Genomic DNA, 9,924 nt, shown 5'->3' with positions numbered 1-9,924 from the left:
GGATGGGGGATGATAATTGGGTGAGGAAGGTGAGAAGTGTTAATATTGGGGGTGGGGTTATGAGGGGTAGACCGAGAAAGACATGGGATGAGGTCAATAAGTGTGACCTCAGGGTTAAGGGACTGAACAGGGAGGCTGCAATGGATCGTGCAGTGTGGAGAGCTGCCATTAGGTGACCAAGGCCGACACATGCAAGCATGTTGGAGCCTTTAAAAACGAAACGATATATATATATATATATATATATATATATATATATATATATATATATATATATATATATATGACAGGAAGAAGAAGCAAAGATCCAGGAGTAAAGGTAGGAGGAGAGAGAATGAGGAGTTTAACAGAGAGGAAAGCACTGAAATGAGGGAGAGAGACAGGGATGAACATTTACGAAAAGGAGAGAGAAGACAAGACACCCATCGTAGAAGGAGCAGGCAGAAAGACTGGTATAATGAACAAAGGAAGAGGAGTGTAAGTGAAGATAGGTGTATAAATAGTAGGTGGAGTAAGGAGGAGGAACAGCCTGACCAAAGGAAGAAGGAAGATAGGAAGAAAAGAAGAGGAAGCACAACATTGAAAATAAGGGGGACTGGAGATGAGAGGAGAATGGAGAGATGGAGAAGCACAGGCAGAGGTATGACAGTGGGGAAAAGCAGCTTCAGCAGAGGAAGAAGCAAGATAGTAAAGGAAGGAAATGGAAGCACGTTAACTAAAATGGAGTGACCAAGAGTGGATACGAGAGGAGGTGGAGAGGGGGAGAAGTTCAGGAAGAAGCATGTCATTAGGGAAAAGCAGCCAGAACAGAGGAAGAAGGGAGATAGAAATGGTAGGAAGAGGAGGCACTACTGAAGATGGCAAAGACCAAAAGCAGTGACAAGGGAAGAAGGGAGAAAGGGAGAAGTGCAGGAAGAGGCATGACAGTCGGGAGAGTCCGAAAAAGATAGAAGCAATTAGGAAGACAGAACCAGAGAGCAAAAACAGGAAACAGTCATGAAGGTAGACAGGAAGACATCATTCTAATGACAAAAGGAAAAGGGATAGAAAGCATCAACATGATTGAGACATGAACTTGTTTATATGGATTGGTGGGCGTAAAAGTATGTAGGGGTAAAAATACATAGGAGCAGAGATTGTAGTCATGTGCAAGCTTTGAACAGTAAATCATTAATACCTAGTATACCAGAACAGAGTCTATCCATGACCAAACAGTTGAGAGCTTATTAATTCTGGTGCCTCCAGATACGTAACCCATGCCAGACTGATTCTTTGTAAGGTAGTCTACCTCCTTCAGTTCATTGTTTTAAAACCAGTGTAAATTGCACCTCATATTAAACTTGCAACTTGCCCATGCAGGCCTTCAATATGCCTTGAATGATGTCTGCCTCTTGGCAAATGTAAATACTGGAGGGGGTGGCCAAGAACAGATTGCCTCAATGTCACCCAATCCTCAGCCACCAGGCAACCCTCCCTCTAGTTCACAACACCCTCAGTAATATGTCTCTTCACCCCATCCTCAGTCCCTTCCCCATCCACCTCATCTTTGGTCTTCCTGTCTCCCTCCCATCCTCACTCACATATACTCTTCAGCTCAATCTCAAATTCTCCATTCTCCACATGGCTGGATAATCTCAGGGTACTTATAACACTGCAGAAGCATCCAAATTAGCATTACAGTGCTCCTGAACTTCCTCATTTGACTGTCTTTCTGCATAACTCCACACACTCCTTTCAGATAACTTATTTTTACTTTTCACGCTTGACCTCTGTCTTTTCAGTTGAGCCATGCAGTGACTTTGTTACTGCTACTATGTCATTGCCCTCATTGTACCTGCACTCTTCTTTCCCTGCAGAACCTTAGCTCACATTTCTTCCTCAAAATTCCCATCCTTGTTCATCAAACTATGTGAATTTTTTAAGGCACTTGCATTCTGCATATCCTGATCATGCAACTTGACTATGCACTCCATGACTTCTTTTAAAAATCTTATTGTTTAACATTTGTTGATGCCTGTTAAAGTATATCCTAAGTCAGTGTTCCTCATTTTTATATCTGCTTTGGTAGTATTTTAATTACTGTATATAGCTTTCCTGAGTTTTTGCTGTTGATACCAGGAAACGTGACACTTGCAGAGGTGAGGAACACTCTGAAGCGGCTGAAAAATGGGAAAGCAGGGGCGGTTGATGAGGTTTATGCAGGAATGATGAAGTGTTTTGGAGAGAGCAGAATGAAGTGCTTGTTGGAGATATGTAAGAAGGCATCAGTGAGTGAAACTGTGCCAGTATAGTGGAAAAAGGCAGTGATTGTACCCCTGTACAAAAATAAATGTGAGCAAAGTGAGTGCAAGAATTATTGTGGCATAAGTCTGTTGAGTGTTGTAGGGAAGGAATGTGGAAAAATTATTATAGTGAAAGTAAGGGAGAGACCAGAAGTCCTAGTGAGTGAAGAACAGGGTGGCTTTAGGAGTGGCAGAGGATGTGTGGATCAAATATTTTAAGTGAGACCAGCAGTGGAGAAGGCTTGGGAGAAGGACCATAAGGTGTTTATGACATTTATGGATGTGGAAAAAGCATATGACAAAGTAGACAGAGAAGGATTGGGGTATGTAGGTGAGGTGGAGGGAGGGAGAGGGAGGGGTAGACCGAGGATGAGGTGGAGGGATGGAGTTGAGAGGTATATGAGGGAGGGGGGGGTGAGTTGGGGGGAGGGGAGTCAAATGGTGGGTGACAGAGTGACTTGGAGGCGTTTTGTCTGCGGCCACCCTTTGCGGGATTAGGGCATCGGGCTATAGATAGATAGATAGATGGTGTAAGGTAGATGGTATGCTGCTAGGTGCCATCAAGAGTTTTTATGATGTTATAGTCTCACCAATCTAAAACCAAGGTTTGGGTGGGGTCTGGCGCTGGGTGCTGCCATGCCATACTTCCTAAACGAGCGATGAGTAGATTCTGTTATATATGTAATAGGCATCACAGATAGGTACACACATACTAATACAATATAAACGTAAGTATTCTAGCATATCAAAGGAAGGTAAACTTGTAATGCATATGGCTCTTGTACATCAATAAAGAAACGTGGCATACATATTTTACAGTGGTGCTGAAAAAAATGTAGTTACTTTTACCGACTTTCACGGTAGTTCTAAGTTGGGTAAGTAATGTAACAATTACGTTTATAATATAATTTGAAGGAATCAGTAGAACATACGCTATTTTCTTAATAGAAATAAATAAGTTAAAACACTCAAGAGCGGCAACATCCAGGCCCATACTGGGAGTTAATCCATTGGAGGGAGATTAAGCTTCTGTCACGTGCTTCCACTGTTCACTTTGTTATATATATACCGGTAACTTAAATTATATTTATAACTTAAATTAGTTTGTCTTTACACACACAAAAAAAAAACACACACACACACACAAAAACACACACACACACACACACACACACACACACACACACACACAGAAGTGGGTGAAGTCATGTCAGGCCAGGTGGCGAGGTGTGAGCGGACGAACTCTAACGGTGTCAGGTCAGCCACTACCCAATCAGAGTATAGGAAACAAGGCAACGCTGTACGCCGGGAAATCCCCGGCTGGACTCCACCCAAACCTTGGTTTTAGATTGGTGAGACTATAGTTAGGCATGTGTAAGGGTAAATGGGCATTTAAGTAAATGGTTCATGATCATTGTGGGCGTGCGACAAGTTTGTGTGATGTCCTCTTGGTTGTTCAATATATATAAGGATGGGGTGATGTGAGAAGTGAAAACACAAGTAATGGAGAGAGGGATGGCTTTGGTAATGAATGATGATGGATGGAATATCTCAAATTTGTTGTATGCTGATGATGAAGTACTACTTGCAAAAACCGGACAAGAGCTTGGTAGAGTAGTGCAGTTTTGTAGATGTCTGTGAGCATTGTGCCTTGATAGTAAATGTAGAAAAGAGTAACGTGATGGTTATTGAAAGGGAAGATTACTCCCAGTGTGATGTTACAGTGAATGGAGAAAGACCAGAATTGGTGAGAGAGTTCAATACCTGGGTACAGTGATAGAAAAGAGAGGAAAATGTCCAAAAGAAGTGGAAAATAGAGTGACACAAGGAAAGAAAGTAGCTGGCGCTATAAAAGCCTTGATAAGGAACAGAGGCTTGAGTGTTGCAGCTGGACGAGGCTTACATGAAGTAATGTTGGTGCCAACTTTAACATACAGATGTGAGTCTATCGTGTGGCATGAAAATGAAAAGTCAAGAGTAAGAGCAGTGGAGATGGGACTGCTGAGGAGTGTATGTGGGGTACAGAGAGTGGATAGGATACAAAATAATGTGATTTGTGAAAGATGCGGAGTAAGGAAGTCTGTGGACACCAGAATTGAAGAGAGTGTACTGAGATGGTATGGTCATATGCAGAGAATAGATGACAATAGAGTACAGTATTGAAAAAGGTGTATCTGAGCAGGTTTGAAGGAGGGAGGAGTCGAGGTTGCCCAAAGAGAAGGTGGAGGGATGTGGTGGATGAGTGTGTGAGGAAGAGAGGTATGGAAGTTGATGAGGCTAAGGGACTGACAAGATTGAGCTGGCTGGATGAATTTTGTGCGAAGAAGTGCGTGACCAGGGATGTGTCACCCCTTTTAGCTTGACAGCATTCGCATTGGCTCTGTCAGATAGGTTTATGTGAAGCTATAGATTTTTTTTTTTTTTTTTTTTTTCCCTTCCATCAGATGGAGCCAGGATTTTGAGGTTTTGAATGATGAGTGAATGGAAGCTTGGCCTATTGAATTGGGCAAACTTTGGCTGTTTGGACGTTGCTACTCCTCACCCTGCCCAAGGGTGGGAAAGGAGGTCGGGATGATGATGATGATGATGAATATACCTCATTATGTGACCAAATAACAAATTTCAGGCACTGTATACCATAATCTTAATTTTTATGATGTCCATTACAGTAGTGTATTTATGTTTTGGCTCTTTTGAAATGTTGATATATTGTAGATACAAAGCTTAACTGCAATTGACCACAAGCAGTGTTTACATTCCCTTCATAATGCCGTGTTCAGTAACGACCCGGTATACGATTATCTGGTATGCGATTGGTCACTATAACTCAGTTTTGGGCTAACGATCTTGAAAGTTGCTTATACGATATTTGTGATGTCTGTGTATGATGATTCTGTGTGGATGCACTTCCTGGTCTCCCTATTTATCAATGGGAGTTATGTTTCTTTGTTTTTAAGATGCTGTCGATACAAATTTTCCGTTGGATACCATTATATGATAGTTATACAACAACTCATATGTTGCACTAAACTGCATTTTCTGATTAATAATGCATTTCCCTTACCATACCATTCTACCATAGGTGTGTCTCATCCACACTGAATACTTCTTCAGCTGCAGGCACTAAGGATTTTTTTTTTCCTTTACTCCATGTCCTTTTTTTTTTTTTTTTTTTTTTCCCGATAAGGGTTAAGACATTGCCCATGGGTAGAGGACTTTTGGATTTGGAGCATGTAGCACTTTATGGCCGGATGCCCTTCCTGATGTCTACCAATAACCCTCGGGTGGACTCGAACCTCTGACCCTTCAGTGAAAGTGCTTTCTAAACCACTGAGCCACGGCTGCTATTATTTATACAAGGTGAAAGTGAGATGCGTAGCTGGTAATGAGTAGAGACAAAAGTAGATAACTAGCTGTATAACACAAAGGAGACAGGCTGGCACTGCCAGTGTGGATGTTTGCATAAACATTTTATTATCTTCCACAAAAGGGACTACAGGCGCCAAGAATATTTTATTTACCAAAAGTGAGAGTGAGATGCATAAGTTCGACGGAAATGAGTATAGTGAAAAGTAAGCAGCTAACTATGTACATAACACAGGAGACCGGCTGGTACCATCAGTGTGCACATATATATAAATAATGTATTTTCCACAGAAGGAACTTCATACACTAAGACTATTTTATTTTTTAAAAGAGAGCATGAGATGTGTAGATTGAAAAGGGTAGAGCTGAAAGCAGGTAACTGGTGGGTTGGCGTGAATATGTTACCAGTGCCTACCTTAGAAGTATGGTAATAAATAATTCCTGACTGGAAAAAAAAAAAAAAAAATCTGTTGTCAAAATACTGAAACATGTGACTTGGAAAAGATGCCAGGTAAGGATGCTGACCCCAGTGGAAAGCATGGTGTTACTGAGGGCAAACCTAAAATGGTAAGATAAAGCTTTTCCCTTGGCTGGACATTGATAAGCACCATAAGGACATATATGAGAGGAACAAGATTACAAGCTCTCTCATTGCCTCACCATATTGCTTTCCTGCTGCCTTATCACATCACTCTCCATCCACCACATTGCAACACTTTCCCTTGGCCTCACCGCTTCATTCTGCCAATCGCTCATCATTTCCTTCTGATGACCTGGAGTGATTACCCAGGCCCCTGAGCTTTCTCCCCAGCCCTGGGAGGACTCTTGGTGAACCAGTCTGCAACATACATCAGGTGGGTGGTAGAAATGTTTTTTAAGGTTTTAGGTTATGTGATACTTGGCCCTCAACGTATCCGTGTTGAACCAGTGTTAAATCGACATTGGTTTGCGATCAGTTGGTATGCGAGCGGTTCTTACTTGATGTAGCCCAGTTGTAAATCGGGTCGTTACTGTATTGTGTACAGTTCTGTAATACACATAATTTTGCAAGCACTGAACATACTTGTATTTGACTTGATGCTTCATGTTCTTATGTTTTAATGCAAACTACTGTACTAGTACTGTATTTATAAAACATAAATTATATGTTTAGATTATAGGAAGAAATTTTTCAGAATATTAAATATAAAAATCTGTTTTAGGTAATTCCTTCTCCCAGTTTAGACGTTTATGCATTATTACTCTTATTTTGTGTATGAATTATTTTCGGAGTAGAAAAAACAGTTTTCATAGTGTTTTAATAATGTGAGATATTCAGTTTTTTCTAATGGAAGTCATGATTATGTGGTATGACACAGATAACTTCTTTTATCAATTATGAACCTTAATGGAGCTAGCACTGCAAGTTGGATATATTCTTTTATGACTTCACTGTTATTGATATAAATTATTTGTTGTACAGGTATTGCTGTATATTCCAACTTTCTCCTTAGGTTTACATGTTCTAAACTGTATTATTTTGCATGGCTTACACTCATTGATGCAGTTGCAGATGGTGCATTGCAGCATACAGTTTTGTCTCCTACTGAAATGAATAATTAAGAAAGTCTGTTAATTCTTCCCATTTTATCAGTTTTCCCTGACATTGTATGGAAGTTTCAGTTAGGAAGCAGTATTGTTTATACAGTGCAGTACTAGATAAAGGAACATTTCTTCATTTAAGTACATTTTTCTCATTGATTTAATTTATATTTGCTATTTGCTAGTGTCATTTTAGTGTTGATCAGTATGAGTAATATGTTCCCCTCATGGTGGTATGTATTATGCTGGTGGTGGTGTATTAGCCTGTTAACATGGCATCCCCCTGCAGCCACCTGTTGCCGAACCTTCAGGGTACTGGCCTCCCATCCAACATGCCTCTCCTGGAGGGGGATCGGGCAGGACAGGGGCTGCTGGGAGCAGGACCAGGTCTTCTCCCAACTCCACCATGTCCTGGGGGCTTCCCAGGTCCAGGATCAGACTACCCAAGACCAGGCCACCCAGGGCCTGGGCCTCTAGGACCAAGGCCTTTTGGATCAGGGTCTGTAGGACCAAGGCTTATGGGACCAGGGCCTGTGGGACCAAGGCCTCTTAGACTAGGGCCTATGGGACCAAGGCATCTTGGGCCAGGGCAGTTGGGACCATCTCCTCTCTCAGATTATGGGGGTCCTCTTGATCCAGGAGTTGTCCAAGGAGGCCTCCCAGGTCATGGAGGAGGACAGAAAGGTTTCATTAGAAATGGTGCTGGACTAAGCCTCATGGGAGATGGTCCCAAACAAAGAGGCTTCCCTGGAGAATTTGATGAAGAAGAAAGCTTCTTACGTGGTGAAAAACAAGGCCTGTTAGGAGATGGCATAGGACAGGAAGACTACTTTCAAGATGGTCCAGGACAGAGAGGCTTCTTTGGAGATAGTCCAAGATCAGGAGGCTTGCTGGGAGAAGGTCCAAGACCGAGAGAGTTTTTAAGTGATAGTCCAAGACATGGGGGCCTCCTAGGAGACTTTGGTGGACAAGAAGGGCTTTTGGGTTTGGGAGAAGGACAGACAGGCCTCTTGAGTTCTAGAGGAGGAAAAGGGGGGCTTTTGGGACCTGAAGGAGAACATGGAGGCTTCTTGGGACCTGGAAGAGGAAGAGGAAGCCTTCTGGGATCTGGAGAAGACCAAGGAGACCTTTGGGGATCTGGAAGAGAGGAACGTGGACTCCTTGGAAATGATCCAGGGCAAGGAGGTCTCTTGGGAGCTGGGCCAGGACAATGGGGCATTTTAGGAACAGGACCCGATTCTGCTGGAGATCTTGGAGATGAAGGGTCAGTAACAATGATATTCAGCTAGAAACCCTCTTCTGTTAGGCTTATGATGAAGTGTTCCTGAAAATTGGAGAGAGTGGGCAAAGATGCTGTCAGTGACAACTTCCAGAGAATTAGAGTGGACAAGGATGCTGACAGTGACACGTTCAGGAGAACTAGAGAATGAACATGGATGCTGACAAAGACAACTTTCAGAGAATTAGACTGGACAGGGATACTGACAATGACAATTTTCAGAGCATTAGAGAGAGTGGGCAAGGATGCCAACAAAGACAACTTCCAGATAATTATTATAGAGAGTGGACAGTGTTTCTTCATGTTACATGAATACCTGCCTAGCTGCATTTTTTTTTTTTTTTTAAACAGTTGCACAGTATCATCTGCATCTACACAAGTCTCATAAATGTCTGTTTTTAGCACTTACTGTGTTTGTACTGTAGTTGTACCACAGCAGCCTGGTTTGAGATGAAATGCTAATTGTATGTTCAGAACACCTGTTGCATGCCACTGATTCAGAAGAGATTATTTAATGTAAACCAAATCAGGATTCCATGTGTAAACTTCAGTGTGGTTGGACAGATGGACCACTTAGGCTAATATATCATGGTGATTGAATGATGCAGTAGGTAAACTAGGAAAAGGAGAAAAGACTGTTTAGGGCTTGGAAAGGGATAGTAGCAAGTAGCTGCTAAACACGGTAAAAAAGAAAGTATGTTGCTGTTGTTGTTGAGCAACCCCAGTCTGTCTGGTCGAGCAGACCTATCAACTGTAGGGATTCAGCCACTCTTGCAGAGCCATCCGTTTGCAGCGAACCAGTGCTCCCCTACAGCAGACCCAGCGAGGTGTGGGGAAGAGTGTAGAGGTTTGGTTCCTGGCTGGATGCCACATGTGTCTCTCCACCCATTTAACAGGAGCATCAAACTAAGCCTCCGTATCATCACATTATTTGGTTAAATGGTTACCACACCACCCAGAATTGTAAGTGGTTCCTGGGTTACATGAAACCATTAGGTTTGTCTCTCCAGTGCAGAGCAACCTGGAGTGGAAAGAAAAGTAATAAAAAGTGGTAGGAAGGATGGAAGAAATAGGAAAAGAATAGGGCAGACACAAAAAATGGTAAAGATGAAGGAAGTAGACATCACTGCGTCGAGTGAATGGATGATGGTTGTCACCACCTACCACCAAGAAAGTAGGTAGAAACAAAAAAAAAAAAAGTGATAAAGAACATCTTGTTGACAACCTTAATAACATGGGACTTAGAAGTTCAAGGTTGGTAGGCAGTGTAAGGTGGAAATGGGGATATAGCTGGCAAACAGGGTGTGAAGAAGGGTTTATAGAACTTGGTTGTTGAAAGTGCAGAAAGCAAGTGTGCGTGGAAAGAACCCTTAACAAACTGCTGAATGTTGTGTGAAGTTAGACTGGGACTGGGAG

Source organism: Coenobita brevimanus, chromosome 103, assembly GCF_032717465.1.
Source record: "Coenobita brevimanus isolate Jiangsu-jjx chromosome 103, ASM3271746v2, whole genome shotgun sequence".
NCBI classification, from domain to species: Eukaryota; Metazoa; Arthropoda; class Malacostraca; order Decapoda; family Coenobitidae; genus Coenobita; species Coenobita brevimanus.
This window is presented reverse-complemented; position numbering follows the sequence as displayed.